We start from the raw sequence: 13,651 nt of genomic DNA, 5'->3' as shown, positions 1-13,651 counted from the left end.
AAGTTTTATTGGTTCATATAGCTTGCTACACCAATGTTACTGTGTGTTAAGTACTATCAGTCTAGGACTGGTTCATATAGCTTGCTACACCAGTTTGATGCATTACATCAATGATGTTAATCCAGGAAATGTTTTTGAGTATTCTTTTATATACTTTAAAATAAATTGTGGGGGATTGTTAGATATTTTATAGAATAATTTATTTTAATGTTAATTATTGTATAGTGATTAAATTAATTAATTTTTTTATCAAGTCATAACATAGTACACGTTTTTGTTTTAATGCCTATTTACTTGGTTTTTAATCCTAATTACTAGGATTGGAGGTTTTGCTTGGTACTATTAATTGGAACATGAGTATATTATGTAAAAGAATAGAAGATGGTGGTAAGTGAGAGGAAAAATCATGAGAATGAGATGTTAGTACAATATAAGTGATTAGAGAATACTCTTAAGAAAACTTCTTCCTTTTCACATATAATTGAGTTATCTTTCTGGATTACATCACCGGTGTCTAATAAATGTCTTGCTAGTTCTGTCACCTCGGATATGATTCATATCCGGGAATAACCTGTTGAATCCTGGGGGATTTGCGCTTATGAGGCGGATAAATCCTTAAGGACAGTGCGATCAGCACGCCTCAGGTATTGTATCACGGTTGAGTATTTTGCAGGTCGTTCATGATTGTGCAATCGCGATGAAATTACTTTACAGTTGCCGACATCAATCACCGCAATAACAAGATAAGTTTATATGAACTCTATTTTAATTTATTCTCTATAATTTTTGTTGAGTTATTTAAATTTATATGTGATTTATTATTGTGAATAGGTCCAAATTTTTACAACATTTTTTAGGTTCATTGTATATTTAATATATTTGTCCTATAATATAGATCAGATACATTCAATATAAAATGAATCTAGAAATGTGATTTTTGTTTATATATTGTCATAGAGGGAGTAAGTCTTTTCCTTATGCAAGGTGCATAAACACTTCACAACCATTAGATCATTTTACACGTGTAATTCCCATCATCGACCTCTTCAACTTCAACACGAACCACCGCAATTCAATCCGTCGATCAATCGGAATCCCCACAACCCTCCTCCACTCTGTTCGCAACTCCGGCCTCACTTTATTCAATGATTGTCCCATGTCAAAGAAACTCAAATACTCTTGCACACAACTTTCGGCACCACATCGGAGGGATACGAAAGTGGATGCTGGTAAGCTCCGATGAGGAAAAAAACGACGTCGTCTCACAGATCCTTGATAGGAGAGACTACTTCGATCACCACATTTTTCCACTTTCTCGTCGGAACCCTAATAATTGGCCCAATTTTACTTCCGATTATAGGGAATCAGTGGCAAAGTACAGTGCTGAGATGAAATTTCTAGCGCAAAAGTTACTAGCTTTGATATCAGAGAGTCTTGGGTTGGAATCCTCTTGCATTGAAGATGCTGTTGGGGAATTTTATCAGAATATTACTATTAGATATTATCCACCGGACTTAACGCTTGGTTTGCAATCACATTCTGATATGGGTGCTATTACACTTTTGATTTAAGATAATGTGGGTGGTCTTCAGGATCTCAAGAATGATGATGGTGGTGAAAGGTGGGTCACTATGCAGCCAGAGTCAGATGTTATTCTTGTTCTTTTGGCTGATCAAACTGAGGTAAATAAACATAATTCATCACTTATAAGTTATAATTCAAATTCTGGATATGAGAAATTAGTTGAATGTGTGATATATTTGGTTTTTATATGCTTAGTTTTGGAAGTTAGATGAAGCAAACATCTTTGAGTTTTGAGAATTACTGTTGTATTGCCATTCATTCAGATGTTGAGATGGGAGTAGAAAACCAATAGTTTTTTTATCTTCAGCAGAGCATGTTCAGGAGCTTTTGAAAAAGGCATTTTCCTTATAAAAAACAATTTTTTAATCACGATCAAATGGATTTGTAGGTTCAAATCAGCAAATATGCACATTGGCGCCTAATCCTATCGATAGTATAATTTACTTGAGTTCAGAATTCAGTAAATACTATTAACGATCCTTCAAGTAGTTTGAATCTATTGGTTAGCCATTGTGTTCTTCTCGTGTTTTTAAGATACCTGCTCTGAGTATATGTCCAGTGCATATATAACCTATTTGTGAATAGTTTTAATTGAATGGATAATAGTTAAACTTCTAAAGTGTTTCCAAGTCTTAAGAAGGACATGATTCAAGGGGTTGTAACTTGTAAGTGAAGTATATGTTTTGACGAAGGGAAAATATTACTTTTGTGGTCATTGAACTTGATTTTGACAACGATACTGACACTCAATTGTAAATGTATCATGTATTATTGCCAAGGCCAAGGTAAAATGGTAAGGAGCAAAAATATGTTTGTGTTTTTTCAGTTAATGATTATTTGTAACTAGTAAATACAACAGTCTCCTTGTTATTGATTGTGTTGTAAGTTGCAACATGCATCTATGTTGTTATCTGTTATAAATTATGATGTTTGATCCTGAATTAGAAGTAGTGGTTACTGTCATTTTTCTTGTCAGTATGAGATTTAATAATCAGGGATGTGGCAGTCTAAACATTGACATTGTGTTTTGATAGTTTGTAATTTCTTTATGTTTTTCTGATAAATGATTCATTCATGAAATTGAAGTTGTTAACAAGGTTTGTTTACTTTGGCACCAGATTATAAAAAATGAAAGTACAGAAGCTGTGTGCATAGAGCAGTTACTAATCCTGATAGACCTAGGCTCTCCGTGGCAACATTTCACGACCCAGCCAAGACATTAATATAGATTAAATGGTTTCAAGATGTTATACACTAAAACCATTAGAATTGTTGGTTTTAAGATATTATACACTAAAACCATTAGTATTGTTAAATGGTTTTATATAATCATTAGTATTGTTAAACCATTAATATTGACTATGAGGGTAAAATAGATTTTTGAAATCCTTAATATTGGTTAAATGGTTTCAAGATGTTATACACTGAAATCATTATTATTATTAAATGGTTTTAAATAATGATTATTACTGAAACCATAAGTATGGTTTAATGGTTTTGATAGTCTTCTATGTGAAACTAAAATAATTGTCTAATGGTTTTGTAATAAAACAAAAGACCAAATGTGATAAACATTTAAACCATTATTCACAAACTATAGTACACACTTATAACATAAAAACAAATAATAAATGTGAATCAATCAATCAGTGACCACTTTTTTTGTAAAGCCTCGTCATCTCTCTTTTGTTTCTTCCGTTGTAAAACGAATTTCTGCCTTTGTCTAACTTTTTCAAAATCACTTTGAAACCAAAATAATTGTGTAATGATTTCTAATAAAATAAAAGAACAATGAAATTATTATTAAGAATTGATATACTATTAAGAAACCATTTTCAATCACTAATCTCAAACTTGGCGAAGAATGATGATTCCCGTGATGTTGTGGTGTGACCGGCGATAGTGATGAGCTCTATGATGGCGATGAATGATGATTTCGGTGACGGTGATGATGATGATGATTTCGGTGACAGCGATGATGATGATTTCTGTGATGGTGATGAATGGTGATTTCGTGTTGTTGTTGGCGTTGGTTTGTTTTGGACATAAAAGTAAATTAGAAATGATAACCATTAGTTGCAATTAGTTTGGAGATGGGCTGGGGGGTGTATGACGAAATGGGCTGGGGTGGACGAATCCATTATGTTGGGGACTTGGGTGTAGGAAGCAAATTAGCTGGGGTGTAGGAAGCAAGCTTATGCACGGTGCATAAATTTGGCTTATGCACCATTAATTGAGTGGTCCCAATTCCATTCATCCTAATACTAGCTTTTACAGTATTTGACATTAATAATAGACATGTAATAGAACTAACTATCCACACTGGATTCATAAATCTTTTCTGCATCAATGAATTCATTTCACAACTATACTATTTTACTGATTTTTTGCACATAGAGAGATTCAGATTCTCTAATAGTAATTGGAAATGTTAACTCAATAAGTTTTGCAATCTCATTAAAGAAGAACAAGTTATGATGTAATAACACTCATAGCACTTACCCTATTGATGCAACAAAAGTGGAGATAACAAAAACACACAATACAGTATCCACAACAGCAGTCCTAATTTCTCTAAAGTCTAAACTTAACAACAATACGGATTGAAGTGATGATTGAAGTGATGTTAGAGATGATCCAAACCATCAAAACACACACAACATAGTCTATGGCCATGAAAATGACAAATTCTAGATCACTAGTGTGAGGGGTGTCTTTCTTTGCAACAGAGATTATCGGCATGGAAAAACTGCAAAGTACAATAATCAACAACATTCTCATGTGAATGGTGTCTTTCTTCAGAAAGTCATCAGCATAACAAAATACCTCGGCAACGACAAAAGCTCCGACAGCCAAACATGGGAGAATGAATAGCAGAATCCTAAAGTTTGTGCTAGAGACATAATAAGTAACTTCCTTCTGAAAAACAGTAACAAAAATTTGAAAAATTAAAACAACAACAACAAGACTAAAAATCAGAATTGCTTCCCCATAATATATTTGAAATTCTTCGACTTTTGCTTCTTAACCCTCATGCATATACAATAACACAACACAACAATAACCAACAACCATGCTACAAAAACAATGTTTTATAGTCCAGAAACACTACAAAATGACAGTTTATAAACACACTACATGTTGCGGTTACATCTGGTGTCTTCTTTTGCTTCCTGTTGCGCATTTGGCTACAAAATGAAAAAATTAATCAGACACAAGGTAATAAAAACAAGGCTTAACTATACATTTGGTCCCTTACGTTTATTTTAGGTTTCAATTTGGTCCCTTACGTTTAAAAAGTATCAATTTGGTCCCTTACGTTTATTTTAGGTTTCAATTTGGTCCTTTCCGTCAATTTTGTCACTAACACCGTTTGAACAGTACACGTGTCAGTGTGTCCAAGTGCCACGTGTCAGTCCACATGTGCAAATTGACTGCCACATGTGACAAAATTGACGGAAAGGACTAACTTGAAACCTAAAATAAACGTAAGGGACCAAATTGATACTTTTTAAACGTAAGGGACCAAATTGAAACCTAAAATAAACGTAAGGGACCAAATGTGTAGTTAAGCCTAAAAACAAGTAATCATACAAAAAAAAAATTAATCAGGCACAATGTAATAAAAAATTAAACATACAAAAACACCTACCAATCAGTTCCAATAATTTAATGAGGCACATACATACCTCCATCCTATGCTATAATGAACTAGTTTTTTTGTTTGACAACGGTACTGACACTCAATTGTAAATGTCTCATGTATTATTGTCAAGGCCAAGGTAAAATGGTAAGGATCAAAAATATGTTTGTGTTTTTTCAGTTAATGATTATTTGTAACTAGTAAATACATCAGTCTCCTTGTTATTGATTGTGTTGCAAGTTTCAACATGCAGCTAACTTGACATCATCCACACCATATGTTGTTATCTATTATGAATTATGATGTTTGATCCTAAATTAGAAGTATTGGTTACTGTCATTTTTCTTGTCAGTATGTGATTTAGTTATAAAGGATGTGGCAGTTTAAGCATTGACATTGTGTTATGATGGTTTGTAATTTCTTTATGTTTGTCTGATAAATGATTCATTCATGAAATTGAAGTTGTTAACAAGGTTTGTTTACTTTGGCACTAGATTATAACAAATGGAAAGTACAAAAGTTGTGTGCATAGAGCAGTTACTAATCTGATTGACCAAGGCTCTCCGTGACAACATTTCACGACCCAACCAAGACATTAATATAGATTAAATGGTTTCAAGATGTTATACATTGAAACCATTAGTATTGTTAAATGGTTTTATATAATCATTAGTATTGTTAAACCATTAATATTGACTATGAGGGTAAAATAGATTTTTGAAATCCTTAATATTGTTAAATGGTTTCAAGATGTTATACACTGAAATCATTATTATTGTTAAATGATTTTAAATAATGATTATTACTGAAACTATAAGTATGGTTTAATTGTTTTGATAGTCTCCTATGTGAAACCAATATAATTGTTTAATGATTTTGTAATAAAACAAAAGACCAAATGTGATAAACATTTAAACCATTATTCACAAACTATAGTACACACTTATAATATAAAAACAAATAACAAATGTGAATCAATCAATCAGTGCCCACTTTTTTTGTAAAGTCTCATCATCTCTCTTTTGTTTCTTCCGATGTAAAACAAATTTCTGCCTTTGTCTAGCTTTTTCAAAATCACTTTGAATCCAAAATAATTGTGGTTTAATGGTTTTGATAGTCTTGTATGTGAAACCAAAATAATTGTGTAATGGTTTCTAATAAAATAAAAGAACAATGAAATTATTATCAAGAATTGATATACTATTAAGAAACCATTTTCAATCACTAATCTCGAACTTGGCGATGAATGATGATTCCCGTGATGTTGTGATGTGGCCGGCGATAGTGATGAGCTCTATGATGGCGATGAATGATATTTTGGTGACGGGGATTATGATGATTTCTGTGATGGTGATTTCGTGTTGTTGTTGGCGTTGGCTTGGTTTTGGACATAAAAGTAAATTAGAAATGATAATCGTTAGTTGCAATTAGTTTGGAGATGGGCTGGAGGGTGTAATACGAAATGGGCTGGGTGTACGAAGCAATTATGTTGGGGGGGGCTGTATGACGAAATGAACTGGGGTGTACGAAACAATTATGTTGGGAATTTGGGTGTAGGAAGCAAACGGGTTGGGGTGTAGGAATCAAGCTTATGCACGGTGCATAAGTTTGACTTATGTACCATAACCAGACCTTATTATATGTTATGTGTTAAAGGCTTTGGCTAACATGCACAACTGCACCATAAGGTGCATGGTGCACAAGTCACCGATTCTATTATAACGAATACAAATTTTACAAAAATTCATTGTTGGTTTGAAAATTTATATCATATGAATCATCCATAATTTTTTTTGAAAAAATTAAAAATCATTTGATATGTTATCGAGACTCATAAAGATTTAACGGTATTTAATAAAAATTCATAAACCGTTAATTTTGACGGGTCTCAATAACATATCAAACGATTTTCGATTTTTTCAAAAAAAATTATAGATGATCTATATGATATAAACTTTCAATCTCACGGTGACTTGTGCACCATGCACCATATGATGCACTTGTGCATGGTAGGACTTGCCCTCACATATTTATACACTAAACAGTTCAGGAATCTAAGCAATGTGAGATTCAGAAGAGAAAAGGGTTTTAGAAGAGAAAGAACAAAGAAGAGAAGAATCAAAGTAGAGATTGAAAGCTAAGGAGTAGAAGGACTGGAGAATCCAGAAATTATTAAGATATTGGGGTTTTAATGTTAATCAAGGGTGTTCTCCATAGCATGGGATTCCCTGAAAGGTTTTTGCAACTTATCATGTCTTGTATCTCTACCGTGTCTTACCAAATTCTCATCAATGGCCAACCTAGCTCGAGTTTTTCTCCTAATCGGGGGATCCGCCAAGGTGACCCACTTTCTCCATATATTTTTATTTTGTGTGCTAATGTCTTGTCTGGTTTGCTGCATAAAGAGGCTCAAAGCCAAGCCATTCACGGTATCCAAGTGGCTAGGAATGCTCCCAAAATCACACATCTCCTGTTTGCGGATGATAGTCTCCTATTTGCAAGAGCCAACCAAAATGAAGCCAATACTATTATCCAAGTTCTTAACAAGTATCAGTTAGCCTCAGGTCAGATGGTTAGCTATGAAAAGTCTGAAGTGTCTTTTAGCCGAAATGTGCCTGATATAGAGAAAAACATTATCTGTAACAAGATTGAAGTAAAGGCTGTGACATCTCATTCTGGATACTTGGGGCTTCCGGTGATTTTTGGAAGATCCAAAAAAGAAGTGTTTGCTTTTGTTTAAGACAGGATTTGGAAGAAAGTCAAGGGTTGGAAAGAAAAATGTTTATCCAAGGCAGGGAAAGAAACTCTAATCAAGGCTGTTGCCCAAGCCATTCCTAGTTACATCATGAGCTGCTATAAGATTCCCGAGGGAAGCTGTGCAAATATTGAATCCATGCTCTCTAAGTTCTGGTGGGGCTCCTCAGATCAGAAAAATAAAATTCACTGGATGAGCTGGGATCGTTTAGGGAGAGCTAAAAACAAAGGTGGACTCGGATTTAGAGGATTCAACAATTTTAACAAAGCTCTCTTGGGTAAACAATGTTGGAGGCTGATGTCAAATGAAGATTCTCTTCTATCTCGAGTATTCAAGAGTAAGTACTTCCCTAGATCATGTTTTTTGAAATCCAATTGTGGCTACCAACCCAGCTATGCTTGGCGAAGTTTATTTAATGCGAAGTCTGTGATTGACCTGGGCCTGAGATGGACAATTGGAAATGGGCAACAAGTGAAAATATGGAAAGATCCGTGGCTTCCTGAGTTATCAAGTTTCAAAGTTTGGAGCCTTGTGTGCAATCTAGAAGAAGATGCTGTTGTTGCAGAATTAATTGATGTTGATTTAAAGAAATGGAAAAGAGAGCTCGTTATGAACAGTTTCAATGAGTTTGTGGCAAACCAAATCCTCAATATTCCTCTCTCTTGGCGGTTACCTGATGATAAGAAGGTCTGGAGTTGGGAAAGAAATGGTAACTACTCAGTTCGATCAGCTTACCATCTTCTTAAAGAGGAGACTCTAAGAGATATTCCGGAGCCTTCAACAGCGGGAAACACCGGAATTTGGAAGTCAATTTGGAAAGTTCAAGCGCCTCAAAGAGTCAAGAACTTCTTGTGGAGAGTTGTTAAACGTATCCTTCCAACTAGATGCAGGCTGGAACAAAAAGGAGTTGCTTTGGATCCTATTTGTCCTTTGTGTCATGATGGAGAAGAAACACAAGAACACCTTTTTATGCACTGTCAGGTAATTCAAAGGTTTTGGTTTTTGTCACCTCTAGGATTGCATGTTCCAACAGATGTGAATTTTTTCCAATGGATGGAGCACTGGTTGTCTAATTCGAACTTCATGGCAACTCAATTGTTTAGTCTATCTCTGTGGACTATTTGGAAGATGAGGAATGATAGTGTCTTTAACAAAAAGTCCCCTAATTGTATGAATGTTGTCCAAAATATTCTGTTATGGCTGAAGAATTTAACTTAGCATGTAATCTGATAACTAATGTTGTCAGTGAGCCGATTATCAGTTCGGATGTGGATAACAAATGGGAACCGCCTCCGGTGGGTTTTGTTAATATAAACATTGATGCTGGATGTTTTAAAAACAACTACACTTGTTGGGGTTTAATAGGTAGGAATCATCAAGGTGTTGTGAAGGTTGCAGCAACCAAAAGAGAAAGAATGTCTTGCTCCCCAATGTTGGCAGAAGCTCGTGGCTTGAGGTGGTGTCTTCAATGGATCAAAGACCATAATTTTCAAAATGTTGTGGTGGAAATGGATGCCGAGAATGTTGTTAACTGTTTTTTAGGAAAAATTAACATTGTTGAAATTGATCTTGTTGTGGCTGATTGCTTAGATATTTTATTTAGCTTGTTAAATGTTAGTGTTTTGGCTGTTAAAAGATGTAAGAACATGGCTGCGCATAGCCTAGTAGGTGTAGCTATGAACTTAGGTTCTCATTTATGGTTTGGGAATGTCCTTGATCCTGTCTCATCTATTGTACTTTCTGAGCTTATTGTGTGCAATGAATGAGATATTTTCCAGTCAAAAAAAAAAATGTTAATCAAGGGTGATTCATGGAAACGGGAGAAATCACTATTTCTCCATTTGCAAACTTTACAAACTCTTTTCTTTTGGGTTTTTGAGGGAATTTGATAAAAACTGTAACTTTGTGATTTAATGATGTTTCTTAAACAACCCACTTGGGTTGATGCATTGGTATTGGCTTGAGACCTGTGAGTGTGCTCTTCTTGAAGTCTGAGGTTCGATTCTCTTTGGTGCCAATTTAGGTGAGCTAATTTAGCTTCTTCAAAAAAAATGATCTTTCTTAAACTTATACTTTTTCAAAAGTACGAATTTTGGGGATTAAAGTTGGGAACTTGGAGATGTTTGTTAAGGTTTTCTTTTTATTATGAGTTTTGTGTAAAAATGGATGAATCTCATAAATCTTACATGATTTGATGTTAATCCATGTTTATAATTGTACTTTTATGTTTGATAAGGCTTTATATGCTTAAAGTTATGATTTTTATGCTTAAATGTGTTAGAATTCGTAAATTTGGGGTTCTTTAAGTGAGAACCCGAGAACAGAGTCCGTTCTCGAACTTCCTCGCTTAGCGAGGGATGAAGGATCGCTTGGCGATGCCTTTGTTCTTCGTGTTCATCAGGCAAGCTTTGAATGCTCGCTTACCGAGGAATGGCTCGCCTAATGAGGGATTCTCGCTTTGTTTCTCCAATTCTCGCCAGTGCTCACTTTGACACTAGAACTTTCTGACTCGTCTCGCCGTGACCTTGCTGGAAGCGAGCTTGTCAGGACAAGATTTTGTTGTTTCGTTTCTAATGGACGTTGTATGCTTATAAAATGATATAATTGTTATCTTGTGGATTATTGATGATGTATGTGTGTTTACACTATTTTTTGGTAAACAAATGCTAGTATAAATTAATTGTTTGAAGGATCAATCGAGATTCTGGCCCTGGCCCATTAAAAATACTCGATTCTTGAATCATATCGTTAGGTTTATAATTAATTTGTTATACAATGGTGCCTTTTATTGTCTCAGACAATTTGTCTCTAAGGTTGAAATTTGTGTCACAAATATCCTCTACTTTAAATATTTTTATATAGTTTTACAAGCATTATTTATATTTTAAAAAAGTAAAATTAGTGTTTTCCATTTAAGTTTATAAGTTTGAAAAATGACCTATAATTTGCCAAACTTATGAATTTCCTTCACCCGACATATTAAATCTTCAGGCCGTTCCTGAGATTTTGGGTATCCTATGCAGATTATAATTTTGGTCCCCCATTTTTTTTATAAGTCATATAATATGAAAGAAAAATTGAAAATTATATCAATATCGAAAAGTTCACACAGATTCAATTGTTAGAAACTCTCTGATAACTTTTAAATTTTCAAATAGATTTCACTATCAAGATCATTAGCTAGTGTCTAAGTCTATTATAATAATAATAATAATATAATTTATTTATTTTAACACACAGAGATGCACGCACGCACACAGGAGCGCACGCAGATACACACATTAAGTAAAAAAAATTGTTGCCCCTCCTGCCTATCTCCACGACAATATTCTTGTTATTATTCCAAGTGATTCTAACATATATTTTGCTTCGTTACCATGAAAATGATGATCCACACTTCCACTACCAACATACTCAAAGATCGTCGGAGTTCTGGCTGGTGAAACGGTCGGACTGTGCGATAAGAGTAGTGATGATTGTGTTGGAAACAGCGAAGATGAAGAGTGGATTTGCGACGACTTTGCGGAGGTAGTCAGCGGAAATGGAAACAGTGAGAGGGAGGCGCGTCAGAGTCTAGGAAAGAAGGAAAATAACGATGCAGAGTCCAGAAACCACACAAAGCAACTAACGCGATTCAAACACACTTCGCCGCCATTTCAAAAACCATTTGCATTTTCGAACTCTTCAGTAGTACTAGTATTGTGAACAACAATGGCGGAAGAATCTTTTCGCAGAAACCTCATTTGCTTCGCAATGAACTCATCAACGGCGCGTTGAAACTTATGCAACGATAATTTTTTTTATGGAAAAAATATTTTTCGCAGCAACTTTGTATTTTTCTCAACAACATATGTCATTGCCAAAAACTTTATTTCTTGTAGTGTGTCTAGACTTGGTCTTGAGTGAGAGAGTTTCACATCTCTTGGTTGAAAGTGATTCTATGATTTTTATGGACATAGTTACTGGTTACTAGCAACTGCAAGCTTAAGTGGGACAATCCCCACACTAGTGCAATCAAGGGATTTTCTCCTTGACTTGTCATGACAAATTAATCAACCATACATGGTCGGAGGGAAATAAGGGTGAAGATTGACTTGCAAGTTTAGCATTTCAATTTACTCTTTAAATATTTATGTTATGAAAAATCCCTAATAATCTCTATAGTCTACTTTTTAATGATATTTTCGAAGATTGCATGTTTAGAAATATTAATTTAGTTTCCTAACCTCCAAATTTTAAAATGAGATTATGATAATTTGAAATTCTGCCGAGATCAGAAAAATCTAACAAATGATTGTATTTGCTCTGATTAGAATTTAAACTATTATGCTCCTAAACAGAATTGTTTTTAACTAAGTTGATTAATTATTCGATTAATTGAGATTAGGATTAGAGAGAGTGAATTTTCTGAAAACTAATGACCAAATATCTTAGAGGTAAGCCAAGAAACTTGTTTTATTTGTTTTTCAAATGGTGATATTACACATGAGAGAATATCACGCCCATGACCCTTACCATGCCTCCATTGGAACAACACGATAATTTTCAGAACAAAAGCAGCAAATAGAATAATAATCCTTTAAAATACGATCATTGATTTGAGAGACAATAGTCAAACTTATACTTTTGTAAAGCTCATTTAGACCACACGATAATTCCATTGTAGTGACTAGAGAGAGTTCTTCAGATAAATAAGAATTTTTTTAAAACCGCAAAGTATCATTTAACAACATTTACAAATATTCCCCTTTTCCTTATAAGCATTTTTCATGCAAAAATTTCATAAAAGAAACTTCTGCCTCGTAGACAAAATCCCTTTTCAAGATCATTGTGCTAAAGTTTCACATATATTGTGCTAAAGTTTCTAGGAAAATTTCTTGGGTTAGTTGGAAATCTATTTGCCTAAGTAAGGAGAGTGGAGGGCTGGGGGTTAGGCGGTTGAGGGAGTTTAACCAAGCGCTTTTAGGTAAGTGGTGTTGGAGGATGTTAGTGGACAGAGAGGGGTTGTGGTTTAGAGTGTTGGCAGCTCGTTATGGGATTGAGGGTGGTAGACTTCGAGATGGAGGCAGGAGAGGGTCGTCGTGGGGGAGGGAGATATCGCGTATTAGGGATGGTGGGAGTGACATAGGGGGCAGGTGGTTTCAGGAGGAGGTTGTGAAGAGGGTGGGGGACGGGTCAGATACTTTTTTCTGGACCGATCCCTGGGTGGATGAGATTCCTTTGTGTCAGCGGTTTGGGCGCCTGTTTGAGTTGGCTGAGACCAAATCGCGTACGGTGGCAGAGATGTTTGCTTTAGGGTGGGGTGAGGGAGGTGAGGCGTGGGTGTGGCGGTGACAGTTGAGGGCATGGGAGGAGGAGATGCTGAGGGAGTGTCAGTCTTTATTTCTTAACATTTTATTGCAGGCTCATTCTATTGATAGGTGGCAGTGGCGCCCTGATCCGGCTACGGGTTACTCTGTTAGAGGTGCATATCAGCTTCTCACCTCTCATCTTTCGGTTACTATGGACGATGTGGATAACCTCATTTGGCACCCTCAGGTTCCTTCGAAGGTTTCCATCTTCGCTTGGCGTTTAGTGCGTGACAGGTTGCCCACGAAAGTAAACCTGGTTACTCGAGGTGTTTTATCTTCTACAGCTCACTCATGCATTTTTGGATGTGGAGAGGCCGA

At 35.2% G+C, this 13,651-nt stretch overlaps 1 pseudogene; it reads left to right on the top strand.

Annotated features, from left to right (window-relative positions):
• Positions 1–381: 381 nt before the first annotated feature.
• LOC123922813 lies at positions 382–2,812 on the top strand (annotated as a pseudogene).
• The last annotated feature ends 10,839 nt before the right edge of the window (positions 2,813–13,651 follow it).

Source organism: Trifolium pratense, linkage group LG4 (genome assembly GCF_020283565.1).
Source record: "Trifolium pratense cultivar HEN17-A07 linkage group LG4, ARS_RC_1.1, whole genome shotgun sequence".
Lineage (NCBI taxonomy): Eukaryota > Viridiplantae > Streptophyta > Magnoliopsida > Fabales > Fabaceae > Trifolium > Trifolium pratense.
This window is presented reverse-complemented; position numbering and strand designations above follow the sequence as displayed.